The 23,340-nt window shown below is 40.5% G+C and overlaps 1 protein-coding gene across 7 annotated transcripts in view; it reads right to left on the minus strand.

The window, feature by feature from the left end:
- Positions 1-23,340, minus strand: part of MEGF11 (multiple EGF like domains 11) — a 221,703-nt gene that overhangs the window by 142,893 nt on the left and 55,470 nt on the right. The gene's annotated exons all lie outside the window — the stretch shown is intronic.

The raw sequence follows: 23,340 nt of genomic DNA on the forward strand, positions 1-23,340 counted from the left end.
CTGCACATTTTTTAAATAACGTTTCTTAAATCGGGGTCACTTGTTCACGAGAATCAGTCTGTGACATCACTCATGCTAATGGTAAACATCTGGTCAAATGCAATACTGCATTAATTATTGCTATGTTATGTTACGGAATCCAAGTGCAAAACACACAAAAAGTCAAGCAACTGAAGCCTGCACTTGGTTATGTTAATTCTCTCCAATATGATGATATTTCATTGTACCTCTTAATAGACAAATCTTTTCTGCATCCCAACTGCTGCTTGGCAGTCTGGATAAGAAAGATGTGGGTGATCCATTCCTGTAGCTGAGATCACACCCTGCCTGCAAGTGCCTCACCAGATGGTCAGCATATTGCATTTTCCCCTTGGTAACATCCTTTTTTCTTCCTGCATCTGGAACTCAAGTAGGAAAATACTTATGTTGTTTCCTATGGGTCTGAAGGTAGGGATGTACCCTCAGCTACTGCACAGCGCAGCTACCTGTGTCTATACAGTACTGTGCTTTACATTGAGATATGCCTGCATTTTGGATTCTGATTACAACCTCTTGCCATCTGCAGATTCACCGGTCCAGTAACTACCGTCACTTTGATCAAGAATTTCTAGAAAACAATTGCTTATTTTACCTCAGGTGCTTGAGGTGTTGCTTATTCTATTCCAATGCAGCTTTGAAAGGGGCTTTTAACATTCATGACTTCCATCCTAAGATGCCTCTATTAGTTGATCATAAGGTTTTCTTGACCCCATTTAAATCTTCTGGAGCTCTTCCTGCCTGTTGTCACCTAGCCACAGTCCCGAGCTAACACTGCTTTCCAGAGAGGTTTGTGTCTTACAGAAAACACTGAGTCATACTGGAGGTTATTCCTGGCTTTCCAGTGAGTCCTGTGAAGTACCAGCACTCCACGTGAGGTCACAAGCGTGAACTGATGAGATTGTATTCACTTTATTGTTTCCTTGCTCTGAGTACCAAAGAGTATAATAGCTTTTTAAAAATCCTGTGTTTGCATTAACTGATAATGTGTTCTGGATGGAATAGCTTTTTAATTGTAACACTGCAGTAACAGCTTCAGAGCTTTGAAGAGACATGTTAACACGCAGTGCTCACCTTCTTGAACAGCTGATATCTCTGAACACTCTTCAATAGAGTTAAAAATATTCCTTGTAGTATTTTAGGGTTCATTTCCAAATGTTTCCAATTTCTTTAGAAAACAAAATCCTGAAATCACTGATCATTCTAGAGAATATGCCATAAAGACAGTTTGGCAAATAGTGAATTCAAATGTGCTGACTTAAAAGGGACTGTCACTTGTTAAACTGGCCTCAGCAGTCAAGGGGAAAGATCCTTCTAAGCCAGGGAAACAGCAGTTGTGATAAGCAGATGATTGCTTACTTGCTTCCCTTCTATAATAAAAACTAGTTCCAGAAGAAAATCTTCAAAAGCCCTTCATATCAGGAATCTAAATCTTCTTTTCAGAACGCATAGAAAGCTTAAAAGCTGAAGTATCCCTGACTTTCAGCGTCTAAAATGCTTATGCTGCAGCTCCTTAGATCTATCTTTGCTGGCCTAAATCAGATGGTTCTGGCAATATGGGGCACCAACATAGACTGCTGGCCACTCAAGGAGCAACTTGCAGGAAGCTGCTTGCTTTATCTGGATTACTAGCAAAATCTTAACTCGGTAGGTTCAGTCTGGTTTGTCTGTGTGTACTTGCAGTACAATCATGCATAGAGACAGGTACATCCTACATCAATTTTCAAGGCACAATTTATGACTTTTGAGAATTTCAGCCCCAGTTATCCTTCATTAACATGTCCAGATGAGCTTAAAATCCTCTTCCACTTTTATATATTTTATATATTTATATATGTGTTCTTATCCCCACAACTCTACCCTTCCTTCCTCTTCCCTTTTTTTCCAACTGTCTCCTAGCTATCTCTCCCAGGCATCTTCCAAACCCCTTTATTTGGTTTAGCATTTAACAAAGAAGCAACAAACCCACAGAATTCTCCCTTCATTACTAGAGCACCGTAACAGCACCTTACTTTACTCATAAATAGTATTTCATCACAGTACCAAACTTGTTCCTGGAGAGGAACATGGTGTACATGCATTTATTTATAGGTAATAAACAATCATTTGCAATTAATTATTTCTTACTCATGTTTTAACAATGTCAACACCAGCACCTCTAACCATGTAACCAGCACACACACATATTCTGAGAAAGAGAAGGAAAGTGAATCCATACCATAAATTAAAATAAATAAACCCCAAATCTATCCACCTCAGTAGAGGCTTGCCCACTAATCTACCTCCCAGCGCAGAAACAAACTATTGAGTTTAGAGCTGCTGCTATTTCTGAAGGTCATCCCCCAAACCCACCTTTGCCCACCAGACAGCCTACAGAAGTTCCTGCCTCCATCTCTTTGAAACCAGACCTGGGGAAAAACTGCCCTTGGAAGAGCTTCGGGGTTTCTGTACGCATGGAGAATTGGAACTGAGAAGTTTCTGCATTGTGGGAAGAGAAACTCCTGGATTGTCAATGGCCTAAACAAAGTATCACCTCAGAGACTCAGTAAACTCCAGGCTAAAAGACCTTACAGTCATTGTGGTTTGCATATTCAAAAGTACAGCAATATCTGGAGAGCTTGATTTGCTTTAAGACATTTAAGATTCCTCTGATCTTTATTCAGCAGGAACGCCAGCATACCTAAATAAAATTCACATTTACATTCACCAGAGTATGGAAAGTTGTCTTAAGAATATGAATTTAAACTCAGCAAAACTTATGTAGTTCTCCTGTAGATCTACCTAAAATAGATAATTCAGCAGCAGAGGGTGAAGGGTTTATTTGCATGCACTTCATATGACCCATTTAATTCATACCTGGCTTTTCTTCATCATTTGTGCATTCATCTCAGAATCACATCACGTAAAACCTCCCGACCATCTCCCTTGTCTTGTAGGGCAGCGGAAGCCACCTAATGAACACTGGCCAGGGTGCCATACACCACTCTCATTCCATATATGATTCCCACTGAAGTCAATACAATCTCACATAAAAAAAACTATGTTGGATGTGTCCCTAAGCAATATGTTTTCTTCAATCATAGGTTTTATTTTTCGTGATGGACATCAGTTCTCATTCCTGTTGACAATTTTTACATATCTAATAATTCCCTGAGCTCCCTATTAAAACTTGATGCAGAGTCTGGCTGACTCTAGTGGTGGCCTTTTTGCTGGAGAAAATTCTACCTATTTGATACATGCTCCTATCTGTTTTTAATAAAACAGGAACTAATCTTGACATCTGAGTCAACAGGCATTTCATCCAAGAACAGGATAAAGGTGACAGGATTTGAAGGAAAGTAGTGGGTTTCTAAACAGTGCATGGACAGCCTGCATGCCAAGACAGTGTCATTGTATAAAAGCAAATCAAAATCTGCTTCACACTAAACTACACAATGAACTAAACACAACTCTTGAAGGGTAAGTGAACATATAAGACACAGCGACACAATCCTCTGTTATTGATGATGATTTAGGCTGTGAATAAAGCCAGAAAGCCTACTGCCTAGGTCCCTACGCTCCTTTCCTCCCAAATAAAAGTGTGCTCTGCATGGGGACACTCAGACTTTACACAGACAATTGAGAGGCTTTTCAGAAGTTGCTCATAATGACAGCACTTATTGCAGTCAGACTCTTTCCATATCCTTAAATCTAAACATGCTTAAACATGGCTTAAAACCATTTCTATTCAGTGAAGCATGGGACTAACTTTAAGCATGTGCTTAAATGCCCTGCTGGACCAGGCTGAAATCAGTAGACATTGTGAGCAAGGAGAATGGACAAAGAAAAACCACAGAGTCGGAGCCAGCCAGAGCTAAGCAGAGACAGATCGTAGGGGCCAGAGGAACACGATGTCAGCTAACACAGACCATCCCCAGCAGCAGCATAGGCTCAGTATTCACACAAAGTGAACAATAGGAATTACATGTTACAACTTGTCAGTTTAATGTTCTGACTTAATATGACTAGCTGCTTCCCAGGCAGCAGTTCCGTACTGTAAACAGCATCACGGGGTCAGGTTCAAAGGAGGAATAAACATGCTTGAAAGAGGATTCCAGATGCAAGCTTTGCTCTTGTGAGTATGAATTCTCCCCTGCCCTCTGCTGCCCGCTTGTCCCACTTTCCTCTTGCCTGTTTGTTCGTTCATGGTTGGTCTCTGATTGCAGAGAAGTACAAGTTAGCTGGAACGGGTCTGAGTCCTAACTCCAGGCTGACAGTGCTTCCCCCAGGAATCCAAGGAAGATCCCTTTCACTTCAGATTATGCTACAAAGGATGTTGTTGGTATTTTTTTTTGGCAACATCCCTTCTGGAAAATCCAGGTGACCCTAGGGCTGAGCCACAGCCTGGCACAGTCCATCTCAGGGAGTTTGGTTAGTTGGGCTGCCAGGCTGTCCAAGGACACAGACTGGATGCACTGGAAGCTCTAAAATCAAAAGCTGCTGCAGTTTTTAAGAGGTTCTGCCTTTTGAATTTCCTTGCAGGGGTGCAAGAAGAGGGACATAAAATCTTTCACTCAGTTGCTGAAGTCTCCATTGTTGCAAAGACAAAGTAGCTGGAGAGGAGCAGGAGCCATTTAGTAATTAACTGACATTTTAAAAACCAATTTGTTTGCAACATTCAGACAACTCTTTTTATTATCTAGTTAATGGGAGCATTTACCAAAGATAATTTTATGAGTAATAAAACTTCATTACTATCCCTTCTTCTAAGAGGAGCGCAGAGGACAAATGGAATAAGAAACATACAGTTTCTTATACTTTATCAATCAAATATGTGTATATGACACACCAGAGGTATCTAAACCGTTCTGCTTTCTTTCTCCTCCTTCTTTCTTCTCCTGGCTGTGTAACTGCTGTACTCTTTCATGTCAAAGGTCACCTATCAAATTCTACTCTTCCTTTTTTTTTCTAATCACAAACTGATATCAAAGACAACAGAAGGTTAGATCCTTTCTAACAATAGCACTGATGTTGCTGTTTGTTTATTCAAGGTCTGCCACGTCTCCCTCAGGCAGAAACTCCTAAGCAGCATGTTCCAAATCAGCAAAATTGGTGCTTGCTGAGCCCCCAATGTGCTGCAGCTGAGGAGAGATGGATGAACTGCTCATCTGCTCCAGCCTTTGGATTCTTCTTGGATACTGCCAGAGTATAAGATGCAAGGAAAATGACAGGTGCAGGGGGAGCACTGTCAAACTGAAAGGTGACAGGATGACATGGCATGCAACTCTTTTTCAATCAAAAGAGTTTTTCAGCCAGTCCATCTCAATTTGAGTGGATCTGGTGTTCTATCAGTCATTGCTATTATCTTGGTAATTGTTACATTCAGAGCGAAAAAAAATGGACAGATTGCTGTTTCATATGGAATAGATTTAAGAGTATAAGACTGAAATTTTATAAAGACACCAGATTTGCAGAGTACACATATTGTTTGCTAACATAAAGAAAGTAGAGTAACAAACCTGAACTGGGTCTGCATAACAAGCTTGTAAAGAAAGCACGGGGACTTCCTCAGTGGGAAAATTTCAATCTGTATCAGACCACTGCATAATTTAGGTGCTCTTCGTGGCTGTTCTGCCAGCCTCACCTGATAATAAACAACGCTGTTTTCTACAAGAGAAGAGCTACAGGCAGATAGTGCTAGGTTCATGCTGTAAAAAGTTATCCATTGACACTGCTGAGGTTACATCAATTGACACCCACTGAGAGTCTGCTTGTATTGCCCCTCTGCAGTCTCAAGCAGAAATGGCTGGACTGTGTGGAAAAGGCACTTATTAAAATACAAACACTTCTATCACAAAGAAAGATCATCTGGAAAGTGCTGGCAAAGTATATTTTGTTCTCCCCTTTCCCTGTTTATTCTAGCAGGACAAGCCAAACTCAGCTGTCGCAGAACTGCAAATAAAACAAGCTGGTGTAAATCGACAAAATCCACCTGGGGTTGAAAATGCTGATTTACACCAAGTTTGGATATGAGCCACTGGCTAATTTTGGTGTTGCTCACCTTTTACCCAAAATAGGATTTTTCTCTGTATCTTTTGTTTCTGTTCAAGTTGGAGCAATATTATGAATACATTTAACAATGAGCACCCCAGGGACAGCTCAGTAAACCAAGCAAGAGAGAGAAGAAAGAAATTATAGATCTGCTTCTCAGGCATTACAGTGTATGCTGAATGCAATGACCATGTCTTCATGCACATCGAATCCTTATTGTGACGACGGAATAGACACCTGCGGTACGGCAAAGTCAAAGGCAAGGAATGGAGAGGCAGTGATATAAAAAAACTTGTGATTCGGACCCAGTCATTTTTTTTTTCTCTGTAATTACTTTAACTTTCAACATCAGCTTTTCCTGTGAGCAATTCAGTAAGCAAATCAATTTCCTCTTTTCCTAGGACATATTCTGTCCAGATTTAACTTCAGAAAGAAATTCTAGGTGATAGGGTATTTCAGATGTGTGTTCTTCATCCGCAAACAGCTTTATTCATTATTTCAGTTGCAGGTATAGTCTGTATCTCTTTCCACAGACAGGTGTATTTACCACACATGTGGTAGTGATATCCTTCAAAATTCAGGAAGGAACTCAAAAACCCCAGCCTTTCTGCAGCAATCTGCACTGGTGGATTCATGACAACTTTGTATCAGTAGTAATTCTAATAAAATGAAGCTGCGTGTCTTTGGAACATCTTTGGGAGATGCACTTTTTCTGCAAAGCATGTGGCACAGAAAGGCCATGGCGCAGAAGAGCGTAGAAGTGTGAAAGCACGCAGCTGGGGCAGCCAGAGGATTGGGTTTTATGCCAAACTCATCCAGTTGTAGTCTTTCAGACCATGTCACAGGACTGGATGTTCCCTCATGCTCATCTGGTGCAGTCACACAGCATTTGCTTTCCTTTAATCACATGCATATGCATGTGATAAAACCATAAACCTGGCCTAGGATGTGCTAAATGCTTTTCTAAATATGGACAAACTTCTGAATTGGAGCCTTATCATAGTCATATTCCCACTTTTGTGAAATGTAAGAAGCAATGGGAGGTGGTTTTTGCTTTGCAGGACCATAAAAACACCGTGCTAAAACTGGCTTTGTGCTTATTGAAGAGGAAATTATCTGAGAGCAAGCAGATAAAGAGAAGTGGCTGACCTACTAAGAAACAAGAATAACGCCCCCCATTTCATGCCTTGGTCTGCCCATCAGAAGGCCTTCTCTGAGAGTTAAGTATTGTTTTATACTTCAGTATTTTCAGATGAAAGGTGTTAACGTCCCATACATCATTACTAGCTGAAATTCATTGCACAGTTGGATTACCTAAGAGCCTGAGGTTATCTGAGACACACCGAGAACTGTATTACTTCGCAAAGTAAAGAAACTGTATTACACTTTACAAAGAACCTCAACATTTATATAGCTGAAAGAACTACTGAAAAAAATACATTCTTAATTTTAAATTAGACTTTTAATCAAAGTGGTTGATTGCTGCAGCTGCACCAAACCCAAATGCATAACTCAGTTACTAGGGAGGACGTTCTTTAAACAGATTAGGAAGGTTTCAGGTTGAAAGTTATCCTTACAATTATAAGTGCTTTCTATAAATACAAACTACAAAGGAAACTTTCTTAGGAATGAGAATTTAAAGTCTACTCTTTGCATCAAATGGTGCTAATTTTTAAATCTTTTTCAGCCCTGTTTTTCCTGGACATTCAGAGCCCCTCTTGTAAGTATGTTTATGAACTTACTCTTGACGGGTTTGGTCTCCTCAGTCCCAAAGGGGTCAATAAACATTTTTTTCTGTGTAAACTTTCTAGTGAGGCAGAGAAAAGAATCTTACTCAATGATCACTACAGAGATGCACATGGTATGGCAGAGCTGCCGCTGACATCGATGCATTTGTGCTGTGTAAGGTCTACATATCCCTTCAGGTTTTGTTCACTGAGTCCATACAGTTTCACATCACTACAGACTGTGCACTGCTGGTTTATAAATTTAGGCCTTAATACCTCAAGAGAAGCCTTGATTGTGGAAGTATAAACTCTTCAATCCTAAATATCTACAGACATAAGCACGTTTAAATCTACAGTTTGGCTTTATGACAGAAGTAGCAGCACAACAGCAACATAAGCAAACCAATGTTCACCCTCTCCAGTTGGGACTCAATTCAGTGCCATGGAATGAACCAGAAACCCATCAATAAGCTGGTACAAACACAGAAAAAGCCCTCAAAAAAGAATGAAATTTCCTATTCTGAAAATGCAGTACCTTAGGCAGCACCTATCAGTTATTTTGCTGTTGGCCGACTGTTCCATATTTCATGACAGCTAAGAGAAAGAACTGTTCTACCAGTAGTCCATACATAGATCCCACACCACCTCACACACACCAGTTTTCACTGATTTCTTGCACTGGACTGGATCCTTCATCTGCCCTTCTGCTTCTTCCTGACTGTTCATTTTCTTTATTCCTTCCTCTGTGTTACAGTGCATTTGTTTGTACACACCAAGAAGAAATTATCAGGCTGTTACCGTGGAATGCCAGGGCTACAGAACATGAACTCTATTGTACAGTGTATCCTCTGAGTTTATGCAGCTGCTGTGATGATTCATTAGTTAATGCTATGGAACATGAAGGAACATGAAGGCATATAACTATAGAAGTGCGAGTATTCATCAATTACTATGATAGAAAGTCAAAAGGAGGGCAAACCAAAACTCTAGCATGGACTTCCAAACATGCAACAAAATACCCCAGACAGATACAATTTTTCTGTTTGATATCATTGTCAAATTTATTCAAACGTTATCTGTTAGGAAACTGTATAGAACAGTTTTGCAACTGGACCATAGTTTAATAGTGTCTCCCAAACGCTGACTTTGAAAGTGCTATTCTCCTCTGAGCCAAATATAGCAGATCAAGATATTTCAACATTTACCATTCTAGTAGTCTCTTTCAAAATCACAGTTGTTATAACACTGAAGATTTTTATACTATGATAACAGAGAGAAGGTAAGCTGGTGCTAGGCATCTCCTTCTTCATAATAATTATCACAGTAATTAAGTTTTGCCATAGCTGTTAAAATAAGAATCCAGTTTTGACATTTATAAGAGTGGCATTATGAAAAGCTGAACTCAGAATTATCTCTTTATCATATGACTAAAACAATTACAGATGTTCTATTGATGTATGCTGTGGTCCTTTTCTCAGCACAATAATTATCTTTTAATGAGCCCACATTAATGTAAACTGGATTCATCAGGAAATAAATTTCAGAATGAATGTGAGGCACTCTACAGGTAACCTTTCATGAAAGAAAAAAAAACCTAATTCTGATCGTTTGTGGTCTAGAGATTTCCTTTCAGGCTTGAGACAAGTAAAAAAATCCAGGTGGATCACATTGTTTCACAGAATCCCAAAATGGTGGGGGTTGGAAGGGACTTCTGAAGCTCATCCAGTTCAATCTCCCTGAAGAAGCAGGGTCATCTCAAGCAGGTCACACAGGAACATGTCCAGGCAGGTTTGAATGTCTCTAGAGAAGGAGATTCCACAACCTCTTTGAATAGTGTCTTCCAGTGCTCTGTCACCCTCACAGCAAAGAAGTTTTTCCTCATGTTAGGTGGAACTTCCTGCGCTCCAGTTCATGCCCACTGCCCTGTGTCCTGCTGCTGGGCACCACTGAACAGAGTCTGACCCCATCCTCTTGACAATAACCTCTTACATATTGATCAGCATTGTCGAGATCCCTCTCAGTCTACTCTTCTCCAGGCTAAACAGACCCGGGTCTCAGACTCTCCTCATGATCTCCGTGGTCTCCGCTGGACTCTCTCCAGTAGTTCATTGACTTTCTGGAGCTGGGGAGCCCAGAACAAGATGCAGCACTCCAGATGCAGCCTCCCTAAGACAGAGCACTTCCATTGCATTCTACTTGAAGAACTTGCAACTTGAAGGTTTCATCAAAATAAATTGAATTTGTCCCTTTTGTAAAATTTATCTTTGGTAAAGGATTGATAATTACACACGTGTGATCTTTCTTCTACTTCCATTATGTCCTTATTCACCTTAAAGTGTCACCTGTGCCACGGTACAAATAGTGGGAGTCTTAGTGTCAAAACCTGCTTGTCTTGGGTTTTATAGCTAGTTTTATAGGAATACTTTCTGCCTTGCTGCTTCTGCCTCACTGTACCAGTTCTGCCATGTTCTTCAATGTCTTGAGTTCTCTAAAAATCAAGCTCCACTGAATAATAAATACTGTGCTTCATGGATATACCACAAGTCATTCTGGTGCTCACAGCCACTTGACAACCTTAAACAAGCAAAGGTTAACAAACCTCAAGGAGAAAATCCAAGTAGGTCCCTGCCTAATGACATTTTTCAGTCTGTGTTTCCTGTTGTAATTTCAGTGGAGCTAGAAGATCGTAAGTTTGCAAACCAGTCAGCTTCAAAGCATTGATAACTCAGATTTGAATGACGTCCTGTTGCTCTTAAAAAAACAGATACAGCCAACTGGGAAACACAAAACCTCATTGTTAAAAGCAAAAAGCCCACATTTTTGTGTTCCAAAAATTGATTCATTATTAAAAGAGGGAGCTAAAGAACAAGGAACGCCCACTGATGGTATCCTTCAGAAGTCTGGCTTCTAGTTCAACAGCTGCCCAACACTGACAACCAAATATATCGTATATCAATTCTGGAAGAGGCTGAACAGTTTTTGCTGTAGGTCTTCAACCTAAGACTGTAATAAGGAACTAAACATGAATACAGATGAGAAGGTGTATCTACTGTTATTCCCTGGGATGGAACGCGATTCCATCCAATTTTCTAAAATGCCTTTGTATTCTTTACCTTAAAAAGAAAGCTACCACAGGAAAAGGCAGAGTTAAAGGTAAGGCTGGGTTTGTAACAGAGTATGGGAGGGAAGCAGCTCCTTAAAGATTTGTCCTGGGGTAGAGAGACCTTTGCTCAAATGATGAAATGCTGAGTGTCCTGATTGTCCCCACAGTTCACTATTAAAGGAAAGAGAAAGTCAGATGGGGGGCAGCTTCTCAGAGCAGATTCATCTCATCATCAGCTGTGTTCTCTATGTCATCAGGCTAAGCGTGACATGCAGAGCTCAAACGCAGTCTCTGCCACAGAGGTGATTATCTGAGGAGCTGAGGCTGTGACACTGAGGTGTGCAGGTCAGTTCCCAAACTTCAGACACAAGTAGCACTTTCGCCCCTAGTGTTTAGCCAGACTTCTGTGTGGGTTCATGCTGCTTATACCAAAACCCCTTCATGTCACCCAAGACATTTGAGAGTAGATGTATGTACACAGGAGTGTCACAACACTGGGCTGTAATGCAGACATACTTCTTGTCCCAGTCAGAAGGCAACAGATGGCTAAACAAAAAGAGAACAAAAGGGAGCAAGGACACAATCCCAGTCGGTGACAGGTTTACCAGTACACCAGGTACATAACTGTCATCAAGCTTTCTGTGGGCCTTATCTCTACACCATAAGGAAATAAAAAGTCTCTATATGACTTCAGGCCTATTTTGAGGACTGCAATGTGATTTCATAGGTACGCAGGCTCATTTTGGCCTTCTGCAAAGAAGGATTTTCTCCCTCATTAGAATATTGCAAATAATATAAATTCAATGATGGTAACTAAATTAGCTATTTTTCCCCCCAAATAAAATAGCCCACTGAAATTCATCAGGACATAGGGAGAGGAAAGCATGTGAATTGTGTACATACATTTACACTCGCAGATACAGCAGAAGTCTCCATTAAAACCATTCACTTCCTTACTGCAGCAGTTGTCTGCAGATTCTAAATGTCAGTATTATCCCCAGTGAGAAGAGACAGGAGGCTGAAAGGTTGGTAGTTTCAGAAAACTAATTGCCATCCATAAACTGGAGTTATGGACACACCGTGCCTTTGGCAGCAGCGAGGCACAGGAACGTGGCAATCTTTGGTCTGGCTGCACAATGCAGAAGCTACAGAGACACACTTTGTATTACCATGACCATCACAGGAAAGGCATTCATGTTAATGGGGAAGCACATCAGTAGATTAAAAGAATATTCTTAAAAAATTATTAATTATAGATCTTTTGAACTGAAATGGAGAAAAACCCCTGTGTAAGACTGTCTTTTACAGATTGTTCCCTGGATTCATCAAGGATTCGGCCAACAACACACAAGTGCCCAGCACTGAAAGACAAGCTTGAAGTGATTTTTTTTAAGATGCCACAAATAAGAAATAACACTCTATTTGAAGCAGCAGCAATCACCAATTTGACTCCGTATGGCATTTTTGTTGCACATCAAAAATGGATGTTAGTCAGAAACTCCCTCCCCCATCTCCAACGCCAGGAAAAGCTGAACACTGAATTATCTCTGGCACTCAAGACAGTACAGTGCATGGTGCAGTTCAAAGGTGGTGCGCTGGGTTTTCTCTGAACGCCACCAGTGCCTCTGTGGACAAAACAGAACCACAGGAAGGCACTAGTTTTTATCAAAATGGGTATGCCATTCTCTTTAAATGTAGCCCTTTATCTAAACAGTTTTATTTGGAATTTATCTCGGAACTTTGATACTTTCTAATATGTCACTCTTGCTTTTTAAGTTCGGCTTTTGGAGTAGACTGCCAATAAATAAGTGATTTTTTTCCACCAGCCGGTTACCTCTTGAAGACAGTTTTCTATGATGGAAGGGAAAAGGGATGTGTTGACAGTCACAGACACCAAGACCATATGCTGCCTAATCTCATCTTGAGCACATACTCTGAACCTCATGAAATCTATGTGAGATTTAAATGCATCGACCGTACACAAGTCCAGATCCATCAGATCTCTTGCTGCACACATATACCCATTTCACTGGGTGTTCTACAACGTTAGAGCTGTGGGGTAGGTACTTATGACAATTTACTTAGTGCTTTCAGGGGACTTGCTGAGTCTGGGTTTTAATTTATCTTCTGCAATGTCATACAAAACAATTTTAATGAGTTCTACTTTGTCTTACCAAAGTCTTTGGGCATTCAGACAAGAATCTGAGCTGAAAAGATGCTGAATCAAAAACAATACAAATGCAAGACCTCTGGTGTAAAAGATCTCTTTTGTCTTCTTCTTGAAACAAGATTTATGTTGTCACTGTCTGTCTGTGCTTGCCTGTCTATCTCCCATCCCCGCTAGAAACTGTTTTAACCAACTGGTCAACTACAACAGCCTTTGGCAGGCTGGTAGGATATCCAAAAACACTGCAGTCCTCAGGCTGCAGATAGACAATGAGACAGAAAAGGACAATTTTATTAATGCCCTGAGGGAAAGAACCTTCTTTTTAAGCATCAAAGGATGCATATGGGACTAATCAGTTGGAGGCAAAGGTTTTACATTTTTGTCTCCTGATAATACAATGCCTATCACAACGAAGTGTCAGCTCTCGACTTGGGCTGCAAAACACTTCTGTTAATATTAACATCACCATGGCCCTCCTTCTCTACAGACTAGGAAAAGAAGAGGTGTGGTATCATTTAATAAAACAGCCTTTCTATAATTACAGAGGGATTACTGCTACAAGTGCAGTCCTGACACCAAATCTGTCTTTTGCCTCTACTGAGATTACAGTGTGACAAGTGTGATTTGGAGAAACACACCATGATGTTACAATTTCATGCTGAGTTTGCCATGCTGGCAGTCAGGCAACAAGAAAAAAAGCCTTCAACTGGTAAATGAAGTAAATTTGCTATAGAAATCACTCAGAGAAGATAAATATAGAGTCCTACAATGTCATTTTTACAGTCAATTTTCTCTCTGTAACTGAAGTTTATATCAAAAGAAGGGAAATTACATAAATATTTCATCTGGACTGTAATAGTACTAAATTAAGTGCTCTAGAGATGATTTATATAATGTAGAAAGGCTGTCAGTGGCAAATAGGAGAATTACAGTAACATTGAAGCAGAATCCTCCCTAATTCATGTACAATACTAAGTGAGAGTTTAGGCAACTTTTAAGTAAACATTTTTTACACATATTTAAAACTGTTTCAGACTGTGTTGAAGCAATACGGTAGATTTTTCCTTTCTAACAGAGACTTTCTTTTGAGAAAACCTGAGGCACTTCAGTTTTAACTCTTACATGATGTATTTTATCTCCAACATCTGGGTGAACATACTTGAGTACAACGTAGCAAACAAACTGCCACTGGTCCCACATCAGGTCTATGGTCAGAACTGGGTACTGCAGTGGAGGGAGGTTTCTCCCAGTTAAGAGTCAGTCATTTGCTACAACTACCAGAGGCGTTTCCTCTGGTAGTTGACAACAACACGTACACAACAAGGTACGGTGTGTGCGTGCCTCAGGAATTCATACCTCATTCACCAAACATGCAGCAGAGGACAAAACAGCCACTCAGTCCATCTGTCACCAAAGAAATTCTTGTTTATGTCCTTGTTGGGATTCTGAATTAGAAGCAGAGGTAAAAGGTGGATTTTTCTCTTTGACCTGTTCCCAAATTATAGCTCTGTTGGAGCAATAGGCATGGAAAACGCTTTGAAGATCCTTAGTAGATGAGTTCTGTTTAGTGAAGACACCAGCAGATGCCAATCTATTAAAGACAACGCCTCCTGTTCTTGCAAAGCGACATTTGTGAAGCAGGCTATGAAGAGGGAAGGGACAGCAGCCAAAGAGCACCTTCAGGTGATCCCAGTGGGAGTTAAATTCTTGGTTGTACACAGTGAATCAGGGCCCTAGAGCAGTCCATCCATCCAGATTCCCAAAGCAGTCTGGAAATGGAAACACAGCCAGCCTTTCCCAGGGATGCACTGGCCTGGGGTGCTGCAACGCTGTGCTGATCAGGGAGGTGATGGAGACCCCCTTTTTATGAGAAGTTACATTGAAAAGACAAGGGGGAACGGGTACAAGTTGCTCCTGGGGAGATTCCAATTGGATTCCAGAAGAAAATGTTTTGACATGAGAACACTGAAACATTGGAATAATCTCCCCAGGGAAGTGGTCGATCCCTCTACACTGGGCACTTCTAAGGCTCAGCTGGACAGGGTGCTGGGCTATCTCATTAAAACTATAGATCACCTAAAAAGGTTGGACTAGAGGATCCTAGAGGTTCCTTACAACCTGGCATTCCATGATTCTGTGATTCCTACAGCTGTTACCTAATGCAGTGCAAGTCAAATCAGCTGCGAAGCTGCATAGTCTCCCAGCAGTGTCTGGTCTGCCATCTACTCAATCATTATTGAGCAGGAGAAGCAGTTACCTGCAGCCACCAAAGCAGCAGCAGCAAAACCCCTTCCTACAGCCTGTGACTCACTGCATCATGTTCTTTTACATTCTTAAGTAACACCTAAAACATCTCTCCCCTATTAGCTGATATTGCAGTAGTGGCAGATGCACAATAAATAATACATTATACGACCACACTTCAAAGGCCTGACTAGCACAAGTGTGGTATTTTTCTTAGATTCAGTCTATTTAATGCTTTCCATAAAAAGGGTGAGTGCTATTTATTTATTTATTTATTTTCCAGCTGAATGCTTTGACTGCATGTCGATCCAGTTTTCATTCTACTGCTTTCTGACCTGGTTGTTCTAGTGAGTGCAAAGACCATTTGAGAAACGAAATGGATAGAAAAACAGTTATTAATCAGCAGAGTTTACTGAAAATGAGCATACTACACAGGCTCAAGCCCCAAGGAAAGGAAAAAAGTCATGACATTTCTAGGAAGGCCACTGAGAGCTCTGTGGCAAACATCTGAATAATGAGATGAGAAGGTAAAATGTGGTTTGGGTGTCCTGAGGGGTTAAACTTCCACAGGACTTACTGGTGCATTTGTGTTTTAAAGGAGTTCCCTCAAAATTCCTCTGTTTCCATTCAGTTTTGCCTTCTACTCGGACCTTTTCTAGAGTAACGTCCCAGGACTATGCCATATGCCAGAGGGAATGACAGCAAGCAAAACCCCAAAGCCTGCAGGAAAGAGGCAAAGGCCAGCTCAAAGTAAACTACTGAAAAGGGACATAGCAGGGACATCAAAGCATCGTCTGCTTCTATCACTCAGAGAACCAGCAAAGAACTATGCTTCCCAGAGCCACAGACTGGATTAGGTGTGTTGAATCCCTCCCTAGGGGCTGCACTTCACGTTACAAACCAGCCCATGAAGAGAAATTATCCAGTGACAGGACATATAACTCATAGCAAATAACTTGGGCTGTGACCGCCAATGCCTGACTCTAATTCTAGAAGCACATCATGCCTCGAGCAAGCCATGCAGTTGTTATTGCCATCAGGTGCACATCAGTGCAGTAATTGTTTCTTCAACATCAGTCCCAAGGTGAGCTGTGTAACTGATGTTGGAACGCAGCCCTTGCATCACCTGCTGTGAGAGAATGTTTCCAACAACCAGCTGCAATTACAGATGAATAACAATTTCAAATTAACAGCCAACTCACTTCACAAACCTCATCCCTAGAAGACAATCATGTATTCAAAAGCTCTTGGAGGTTTATATATATATATATGTATATATAAAAACACACCGACAACAATGGATTCCAATATTTAAATAACTTAAACGTTTCACAACTTTAATGCACAGTAAATTTTATTTACTGTATCAACTGTACACAGCAATGGAGATTAAATTAAGAATGTTGTAGCAAAGCACAGCCCACAGTTTATCGCAGATTTATAAGCACTGTACAAACATGTTTGTCTTTTCTTTCATTTCCTCATAAGCAATGCCATTACAGCTGCCATAATTCTTATTTACTTGACTCCTAGGCTGCTGGCAATAGTGTGGAAATAGATTTTGAGAATTTATGTCATACGTGCATCCTAAAAAGGCAACAAAAGAGCACAGGTAAGATTTATTTAGGTTTGGAGCCAGTGTTTTTCATATTCATTTTCATGCTAACCCTGTCTGCCCAAATAGGAAAGTCAGTGCCTCGCTTCCCAGCAAGCTGAGGACCTGCAGTTCCCCTCAGGCTGAACTGTAACTGTCTGTCTGACTTTGGGCTTAGCTTTGATACAGAAGCTGGAAGACAGCACAAATAAATTCCCATGGGAAATCTATTGTATGCCCAGTATATTCACTCCCACAGGCGCTTGTTTCTAGTTCAAAATGCACTGTGCATGACATCTCCTTTCAGCTTCACATTGAGGAGTTCATCTAACAGCATGTACAGAAACCAACACTGACTCTGAGAAGGGACCAACTAATGCACTGCTAAAGTCATTCGAATTGCACCAGCGTGGGATCTGGACACCAGAGTTCAAAGAACATTTTGAGTGCCATTTCACAAGAATAATATTGCAGGATATTGTTCTACTTGTGAAGAAGTCTTGCAAGGATAGAATTTAATTATTACCTCTTTTCAAGGGTGTTTGTTTTCAAAGTCAATGTCCATTTCCACACTTGGAAGGTGGAAAAATGTGCACTCACAACATGCTAGCGAGAACTGCTAGCAATGTTCTCAGTGGCACAGGCAGGCCCTCTGTAAAGAGGTGGTCAGTTGTGCAAGGTACCAATGGTGCAAAACCTGCACCACCATTCTATCAACTTTCCTTTCATGCACACCTTTGTTTGTAGAGTGACAAAGCAGGAAATATTCATTACCTTCATGTTCTGGGATGTTTGCTTTAAGAGGACTTTCCTTCCACCTATTATAAATGTTCATAAATCCAGAGTGAAATATTCAATAAAAAAGGGAAGATTTGCAGTTATAGAGAAGAGCTCAAATAAAGTTCATGGTTTCTAAGTAATGCAGCTTTCAATTACCATACCCTTTTTAAACTGTGAAAGATGTAATGTTAATCAAACATGTAATTTGCAAGTGTTTTTCTTTAGTAAATGTCATGTATAAGTAGATATTTAGGATGTAATGCACAAAGTAATTGCAGTTGGATAACTTTCCCTGGTAATATTTATTTACATTAGAGCAGACACACATATTCCTGCAAAAGGAAATGAATATTGTGCATAAAATCCTAACCCCACTGAAGTCAATTCCAAAACCCACATTGCCTTCTAGGACTAGGATCCCACCCTTTCTTTAATTCAGTATGTTAACTAATCCCTTTCCTCCTTCCTACTAAGTAAGAGTTAACATGGAATTAGCATTATGGCACTCTATGTATGAAATTTTCAGACTCTTGCCAAGGCAAAAAATGCCAGTTGTTAATGATGAAAAGTGCATGAGAACCAGAAGAGTGGGGAAGTCAGACATGACCTCTGAAGGCAGAGGTTCCGTTCCAGCACTGCTTCCACCCCAGGCTCCAGTTTGGTGACTACAGGTGTACCATGTGACTTTCTGGAGTTCCAGGAACCTTATAAATTCACAAATTAAGGTTGTCATGGCAGCTTATTCTTCTTCTCTTCAGGATTAGAGCACCCAGAAAACCATGTTGGGTCACTCCAGCCCAGATATCTAAACCGTTGTCCCAAGCCAATCCTCATCTTGCTGGGGAATTCCTCCCATGGCTGCTAGGTATAAATTATAACAAATTGTTTTATGCAGCTAAAAGCCAAATTTGATTTTACAAGAAAATACATTTCTACTTTTAATACAAGTGTACTTTACACACACCAGCTAGTAACTAAGTTGGACTGGACAACTAATGGTTGGACTCAATGATCCACTGGGTCTCTTCCAAGCTGGTTATTCTATGATTCTATGATTCTATAAGTGCTTTATCTAACAGGGGTCAACAGGAGACTATTTTAAGCTGAAATGCTGACTGAGCACAATGCCTATCGAGAATTAGGGAACTGTTAACAAGACGAGGAACTGGATGCATGCAGGACGAAAATAACCTTTACATTCATTGGAAGAGGTCTCATTATGGAACATCCTGCACTACAAACTACACACTCTCCAGCTGCCCATAGAGGTCAACCCTGTGGCTGAGTTAATAGCTAAAAAGTAACTCTGAAGTCCTAAATAAGGGCTTTCATCAGAAAACAAGTGTTCTTTCAGAAAATCTTTGCCAATGGCGCATTTCAAACTTCTGCAACATCCTCTTAGGAAGACGAAAGGCTCTATTCCGCTTCCAGCAGTTATGCACGCATATCTCTCAGCGTCACCACCTTTGCCCTTCCCATCTATTTTCCTGGAAGACGTGTGCAGTTTGTTAGCTACAGAGCAGTTGGTAAACAAGAGCATCCAAGATGAACAAATTGAATCCTGGATTGGAAGGCCAAGGTTCACTTGAGTGCCAGTCTCACATACTGAGGAACAAAGGCCCCTCTTCAGGGATACAGTGCCTATGGTAGAACAATGTAAACCCAGCCTTGACCACATATCTCAAACTGCCTTCAGCAAGCAGGAGGCAGCTCCAATACAGCGCACACAATTAGGCTGGCTTCCTAGTACATGACACGTGGTTCATGCTGATATTTTCATACAAATTATCAGAACATCTTTTTTTTTCCTAACTTACTACAAGCTACAGAATTCATGGCAAGGCAATATTTACAGTGAACTCATCAGCCAGCAATTGCCTCCACTTGTTTATGTTTACAAAGCATTTTCCACAGTTCCCTTTGCCTGGAAAATTGGTTATTTTATCAAAGAAAGCTATCGGCTTCCTTTAGTACTATCTACCCTAGATAAATCTGTCTTGTATTTTATCCCATTTTGCATTTACATCTAGGCATTTGATTCTCTTATTTCCTTCAAAATGTATTCTATCATGTTTATGTTACTGAGACTGGAAAAACAGGCCTCTAGCTACATGCATTATTTTTCACCCCTTTAAACACAGCAATTGTATTTGATTTTCTTCAAGTGCTTTCTTCTTCACTATGACCAATCAATGAGCTGCTACAATGGAAGAAGGCTCTGACAAGAGAGACAAAGGCTGTGTCCTAGATGCTTAGCGGTTAATGAGCGAGCAACTGACCACAGTGATTACAAAGGAAGCTGAGCTTCTCTCAACCAAAAGGGAATGGGGGAAGGTAGCCTTTGTTCCAGATCAACCAGTTCTAGCAGCTGAGTGGATCAACCACCTGTGCGACTCCTTTTCCCTGAGTTAATCAAAAGAATGCAGATGTATGTCTTCCCGAGTTAGCTAGACCAGCATGGGGGTGTAGACCTAGCTCAACCAAACATGGAGTATAAGAAAGGAACAATGAAGGAGAGGACTTTGACAAGAGCAATGGGCTTGAGCTGGTTTCAGTCCCCATAATCCCTCCCAGCAACTGGGGATACAAGGTGCCACAATGATGAAAACACTATGGGGACCAGTAATGAAATCCGCATCTGCATTGTGATTCAGTTGGTGAACACTCCAACTGCTACCCTCTGCTAAGTCTTGTGCTGTAATTTAGGTGCATTGCCATATCACTCTGCTAAAATGCCATGTAACTTCAAATAACTAAACTCTGTATTAGGCATTAAACCCCCCTGTATGCCATATCTGCAAAAAGCTGGTTAGCATGTATTGGACTCTGATCATTACTCCTTTCACCTTGTCAAGTTTTATTAACAAATGCTCTCTATCAGGTCTGATCTCATGTGCCATTGTTCCAGATCACGGCTGGCAGATTATCTGGCTTCTCTACATGGGCATAACAATGTCTTCAAATGCTGCACCTACCTTAGTTCTGGTTATTTCTTTCCCATTTACTCATTTTCTTTTTGATCCCACATTCATCAGTCTTGGAGAAAAATGGAAAAACTACCTGTCTAATTTTGGTGAAACCAGTGTCCTACTCCAGTTCAGCTACAGGAAAACTCTCCCACTCTTCTCTTTCCATCTACCCAGCTGCTGTTTGTTTTAATAGCCTGTGCTGTGCCTAACTCACCTTGACTTCTGGCAAATCTCTCTTTATCCCTAACATATCATGACTCCTAAGACACAGCTCTGTCTGCTGTTCAGTTTCTTTCTCTATTCCTCATAGTTTTGTACATATTTCTACTACCTTCTCCTTTAATAACCAATACGAAACTGGCTCTAGTGTCTCCAGCTACAAGTTTCTGCCTCTCAAGTTGCTGATTCCTGACAGTTTTAGAATCTGGACTTTGGGACACCTATCATAGAAAATTTTCTGAGTGTTCCACACCAAAAGACATTCCAAATGAATTTCCTTATTTTGGAATGCTTGCTGGATAGAGATGTGGCATTTTTCTTTTTACTTCCTTTGGACTGAAATCAAGCAAAAGGTCATTATTCAGTCTGATGTTACTTTCTATGACTGGGTTGTTTATTTTATCTTCATTACCTACCAATACTACATCTGAAATAGTATCTCCCAAGTTCAGTAATCTGTTGGCAGGAATATCTACTATTTCAGTAACACTTGTTCTCCAAAACGCATCAGAGAAATTAAAGCTTGGAAGTCATTCAAGCCCTCGATGTATTTCTCTCTGTAGTAACATCTGACAGGTCTCTACATACAGCCAAGTCAAGTGCTAAACCTGCAAAACAGACGGATGCAGTCAGCTTTCTGCTGTTGTCCACATTCCAGCTTTCCCTTATCAGCGAATGTCCACGGATGTTCCACCCTTATCAACATCCAAGGTCTTCAAGGCCTTTTCTAGCAGACAGCGCATATTTCAGTGAGCTAAGCCTTCTAAGTTTTTCGTTTTACCCTATATCATATGCCTGCACATCACTAGCACTACAGCATTAGGAAATTTTGCAGCCTTTCCCGCAGCGATTTTGACCTAAACAGATGTTGATATATCTTTACTATCTTTTATTTCTCTTAAGCTGATCATAATCCTACAGCATAATGCTACCCTCTCAGTTTAACTGTCTTTTATATATAAACCATAATAAGGTGGTTCTGTGCATATTATAATCATATAATTACGGAATCTTGTACGAGAACCTATCCTTTCACAGATAACGCCTTTTTGCACACAGCATGAGATGAAACCTTTAAAACCGAGGAAGAACTGGAGGAGTCTTGCCTTCCTGAGTGTTTGGGACTTCAAACAACAGCTCTGCACAGTGTGAGTTTCTCCTAAACAGAAGGAACTGATCAGATCCGTGGGTGCAGCTAAATCACACTGGGTGCTCCAGGCTGGGAAATTTAACTCTCAATTTCTCAATACAGAAAAAGTGATCTTACTCATTGGGTCCTTCCAGGTCTCCTTTTCCTCTACAAAACCCCATCAGGTGCAGAGCGGGGTCTGGCTCTATTTCACGGTTTGGGAGTTTTCCTAAAGACCCCATGCTTATTTCCTCTATTATATGACCAGACTCGAATGAGCCCTATGACCAGCTTGCAGGCTGCTCTCCTGTGACTGGGGAGGGAGGCGTCATTTCATTCACCTGACAGGCGTATGGCTGCTCCCTTGCAGCACGAGTTTGCTGCACGCATCAGGCAGAGAGTCTTACCTGCCATTGCCTGTGCAGAATCAAGCCAAAAGGAGTTTTAATTTTCATCAACAGAGGACAACATCTACAAAAATGTTTTGATCATATTATTTCAAATTTATATGATTGCAGTTTATAAACATGGCAGGAAAGAATATTCTCTTTTTGTGAATGTAAGTAAAACATTCCCATCAAGCCTACAGGAGATTTGCATGCACATGAAATACCAGATCAATCTACGACAGAGTTTTGACACACAAGGACTTTATGTTTACACTTTGGTTGATGATGCTGCACTGCAGCAAATAGAAAAGTGTAGTTGAGCTGTCATGTAAGATAATTGATTTTGACAAAACTACAAGTTAATTCGTCACTATTTTGCAACTTATTTGGAAATCTTTGCAGCAATGTCCCAGAGGACAGCATGTAATCACTTGTAAACTGAAATTAGGTCCAGAGTTAAATATCGTTAAATCTCAGGTACAGCCAGAGCTCAGCATGCGACTACTAATGTGTTACCTTCCCTATTATATCAAGGACACAACTGTAGCAAGGGTTATGAAGATTATTACACAAGTTGTGAAGGGCTTATAACTACAGAATTAAGTTGAGACAAATTTCCAGGCAGCTCACAAATGGGTGTAAGTAAAACATCACTGAATGGGCACCCAAAAATCATTAATGTCCCAATGCACTCACATTTTCTTGAATTTATCTTTCTTAGACATACACACACAAACACTAAGTGAAATAAAATAAAGAAGATTATTAAAGTTCACCTTTGTACTAATATAACCAATGTAAATCTCCACTCACATTAGGCATTCCAATGTTTTATTATAATAGAGTATGAAGGATTGGAAGGTATTTTAAAACTGTATTGCAAAGATTATATTGTTTGACAGTTTTATTTGAGACCGTTAAATATTAATTGCTGAACAAAAGGGTGCATTAAA

The sequence above is a fragment of the Phaenicophaeus curvirostris genome, chromosome 12, assembly GCF_032191515.1.
Source record: "Phaenicophaeus curvirostris isolate KB17595 chromosome 12, BPBGC_Pcur_1.0, whole genome shotgun sequence".
NCBI lineage: Eukaryota > Metazoa > Chordata > Aves > Cuculiformes > Cuculidae > Phaenicophaeus > Phaenicophaeus curvirostris.